Source organism: Aotus nancymaae, unplaced genomic scaffold (genome assembly GCF_030222135.1).
Source record: "Aotus nancymaae isolate 86718 unplaced genomic scaffold, 86718_ANA_hifiasm-v0.15.2.pri h1tg000011l, whole genome shotgun sequence".
NCBI classification, from domain to species: domain Eukaryota; kingdom Metazoa; phylum Chordata; class Mammalia; order Primates; family Aotidae; genus Aotus; species Aotus nancymaae.
In genome coordinates this window covers 89,097,451-89,101,865 of record NW_026988422.1, presented here as the reverse complement: position 1 = coordinate 89,101,865, position 4,415 = coordinate 89,097,451, and the positions used below count along the sequence as shown (strand labels likewise).

General features: G+C 43.1%; 1 pseudogene; it reads left to right on the top strand.

Annotated features, from left to right (window-relative positions):
• Positions 1 to 1,442: 1,442 nt before the first annotated feature.
• Positions 1,443 to 2,253, top strand: LOC105709369 (immunoglobulin heavy variable 1-8-like; annotated as a pseudogene).
• The last annotated feature ends 2,162 nt before the right edge of the window (positions 2,254 to 4,415 follow it).

Below are 4,415 nucleotides of genomic sequence, written 5' to 3'. Positions count from 1 at the left end.
CACAGCTGGACACATGCCTAAAGGAATATAAACATGTAGGTTCATTGCAGCACTATTCACAATATCATAGACATGGAATTCACCTAAATGCTCATCACTGGCAGAATAGACAGAGAAAAAACTGGTGCATATAACCATGGACTACTATGCAGCTAAGAAAAGAATGAAGTCATGCCCCTTGAAGGAACATGATGGAACTGGAGGTCATTACTCCTAGCAAATGAATGTAGGAACAGAAAAAAGATAATATATGTTCTCACTTATTTGTAGGAGATAAATAATGAAAAATATTCTCTTAGGGCTTGAGTCTTTCTTATTCAAAAAAATCATTCAAAATAAGTGTACACAAGTTGCTGATATGCATTTAAATATCCTATTTTGTCTGGACCATTTGTATCACTTAATAAAGCAATGAAAACTATATTTAAAAGTGGGATTCTAGGATAATAATTAAATAGTGAGAATATGAAGGAAATGGATGGTTTTATTAATTCAATAGTTACATAACTGTGGGAGACACTACATTCCAGTGGATAAGATATTCAGATTTCAGAGCCAGGTAATGTTTCCTACATTGTGTGTGTGACTTGGCAGTGGTGGATTCCAGAGTGTGGCAGGTGCACAGACCAAGAGGATCAGAAATCAATATGGAAAGATGACCATCTATGGGTAGGAATGAAAAGTATGTAAATACCTCAGATAATTCTATTTAATGGAGTTGAAATAAAACCCAAACTTATTCAAAATGCAAATTACTTGGTAATTATTTTGGGACCTATGAAGTCATCAGAAAACTCAAAAACCTATTCCTATTCAAATCCTGATTTATTCTGTCAGTGGGAGGGAAAACTCAGAACCCATCACACATTACAGGGCAAACCTGTAAACCAGAGTCTTTCCGTTGAAGGGCCTGGGAGCTCAGGACTCTCAGGCAGGTGCTGAGGACCCTGTCTTGGGAGTGCCCAGCAGATCTCAGAACTGTCCGCGGGCCGTGCTGGACACTCATGTGGATAACTATTAGCCACTTTTTAGTGTTACCAGTGAGCTCTGACTGCTCCTAATGGGACCAGGATGGAGTCAAGTTTCGTGCTCAATGTCAGAGACAGTGATGGTCCCAGATACAATCCAGGTAATCTCTATGCCAATAAAATGCGGGTTCACAGTGAGGAGCACATCCTGGGGTGGGACTTGCTCTTCAGTGGGAAGAGTGCTGTCCACAGAAAGCTTAGACATGGGGCAGGGGATGCATTTCCTCTGGCAGGATTAGAGCTTGGTGTCTCAGCATCCCACTCTTGTATGGCTGAGGTGGCATCTGTGTTTCCTTTCTCATCCTAGATCAGGCTTTAAGCTGTGAAATACCGTGCCTCATGAATATGCAAATGACCTGAGGTCTTCTGAGATAAATATAGATATGTTGGTTCCCTGCAAGCCTCACCCAACAACCACATCCCTCCTCTGAAGAAGCCCCAGTGGACACAGCTCATCACCATGGACTGGACCTGGAGGATCCTCTTCTTGGTGGCAGCAGCTACAGGTAAGGGGCTTCCTAGTCCCAAAGCCGAGGAAGGGATCCTGATTTGGTCAAAGAGGATTTTATTCACTCCTATGTCCTCCCCACAGGTGCCCACTCCCAGGTGCAGCTGGTGCAGTCGGGGGCTGAGGTGAAGAAGCCTGGGGCCTCCGTGAAAGTCTCCTGCAAAGCTTCTGGATACACCTTTACCAGCTATGATATGAACTGGGTGCGACAGGCCCTGGACAAGGGCTCGAGTGGATGGGAGGGATCAACACTAACACTGGTGGCACAGGCTACGCACAGAAGTTCCAGGGCAGAGTCACCATCACCAGGGACACGTCCGCGAGCACAGCCTACATGGAGCTGAGCAGCCTGAGACCTGAGGACACGGCCGTGTATTACTGTGCGAGAGACACAGTGTGAAAACCACATCCTGAGAGTGTCAGAAACCCCGGGGAGGGGGCAGCTGTGCTGAGCTGAGGAGATGACAGGGGTTATTAGGTTTAAGGCTGTTTACAAACTGGGTTATATATTTGAGAGAAAATAACAGTGGAAACAAGTGCACACTCTCATTTTAAGAGAAATATTCCATTCAACAATCATCATATAAGCCAGATTTGCAGAGTGGGAAAGGCCACACTCGATACGGTTGATGCAGACACTCCATGAAGGTGCTACTATGAACAAGGTTTCAAATTAGAGGAATAAATAATTTGCAGCAAGGTTATTTGATCATGTTTTAAGACTAAGTGTGATTCTTAAAATAGTGAGAAAGATTTCTTTCAAATGTTTTTGTCACTCCATATCACAAAATCTATTTTAGAGCAGTTTTAGAATTACGATGAAATTGCATAGAACGTTTGAGAATTCCCATGAGTCCCTGCCCTACGTGGATCTCTCTACAGTTTATCTTTTGAATATTTAGGTAAAATTACAAACTAGTATAAAGCTGCCTATTCGGCAAAATGATCTGCTGCAGAATGTTCATCTTCCATGTATCTCTTTTGCAGGTAAATCTAAGTTTATATTAGTCATGCATCCAGAATATAGAAATATGTCCTAATGTTCCTTTATTTTTTAAAGTTTATACGGTTTCCGGAAGATGTGAGAATTCTCCTTACTTATAAAATACCTGATTCCACATCGTTCAATACTTTCCTCTTTATCTGTCTCCTCTCACATTATATTACACTAAGCAAGGATAAATCAAAACACGCCATCCACACTTTGCTCAGAAATCTCCTCAACAAAATTTTAATTGTCACTGGTCATTAGAGAAATGCAAATCAAAAACACATTGAGATACCATCTCACGCCAGTTAGAATGGTGATTATTAAAAAATCTGAAGACAACAGATGCTGGAGAGGATGTGGAGAAATAGGAACAGTTTTACACTGTTGGTGGGAGTGTAAATTAGTTCAACCATTGTGGAAGACAGTGTGGCGATTCCTGAAGGATCTAGAAATAGAAATATCATTTGACCCAGCAATCCCATTACTGGGTATACACCCAAAGGATTATAAATCATTCAATTACAAAGACACATGCACATGTATGTTCATTGCAGCACTATTTACAATAGCAAAGGCTTGGAATCAACCCAAATGCCCATCAATGATAGACTGGATAAAAAAAATATGCCACATATACAATGTGGAATACCATACAACCATAAAAAAGGATGAGTTCAGGTCCTTTGCAGAGACATGGATGAAGCTGGAAACCATCATTCTCAGCAAACTGACACAAGAACAGAAAACCAAACACCGCATGTTCTCACTCATAAGTGGGTGTTGAGCAATGAGAACACATGGACACAGGGAGGGGAACATCACACACTGGGGCCTGTTGGGGGTAGGGGTGCTGGGGGAGGGATAGCAGGGGGAAATTGGGGAGGGATAACATTAGGAGAAATATCTAATGTAGGTGATGTTAGAATGAAGGTCAGAGGAAGAGGCCATATCCTAGGTCTCACAGTGAGGAGGAATGGAGCTGTGCTCTGCCCTGCACACTACTCATAGCATCCTAGGCAGAATTCAGGTTCCACTGAGGCATGACATCTAGAGCGCAGTGCTCAGGGGGTGATCTTAGGGCACCTACTTCCTGGGGCAGGGTGCTTCCTTCTCTCAATCGTGCACTTGCTCCTTCTGCAAGCTCTGGAGTGAGCACTTGTATTTCCACGAATTATGCATGTGCTCTCCTCTAACATGGCAAATATATATATATAAAATTTTCAGTTTCATTTCCTCTGAAGCACATTGGGTGAGCAGAAAGAAATAAATCACATTCCTTATCCTCCCTCACAGGGAAGCCAAGGACACCTCCATCTCCTGCTCCCTGCTCTGCAACTCACTTGGGAATGGCTTTCTCATCGGAATATCTTGAGTTTAAAGAATAAGAGAACCTGTTTCAGATTTAGGCCTGGCACAGGGCTGCCACGTAGCTGAATCCCAGCCACACTTGCTGTAGAATGATTTAATTCTAATAAACAGAGTTAAAAACTAACCCAAAATTATTCAAAACACAAACTTCTTGACAATTATTCTGTGAGTAGAGAGTTCATAAAGAAATCCAAACTCCTGTTTTATCTTCTGATACCCATTGTCTGTGAGATGAGAAAACCAGCCCTAATTATGCATCATGGGGAAAATCTGTAAGCCAAGAGTGTTTCTATTGAAGAGCCTGGAGGATCAGGCACCAGGCAGGTGCTGGAGACACTGTCAGGAGTGCAAGGCAGACCTCAGAGGGACCTGCTGGACACTCACATGGGACATCAGCAGTCACCTTCTCAGGGTCACCAGTAAACTCTGCTGCTGCCTGATGGGTCCAGGATAGGGCCAAGGCACCTGCTCAGTGTCATGGAGAGTGAAGGTTCCAGAAGTCATCCAGGTGGTCTCCATG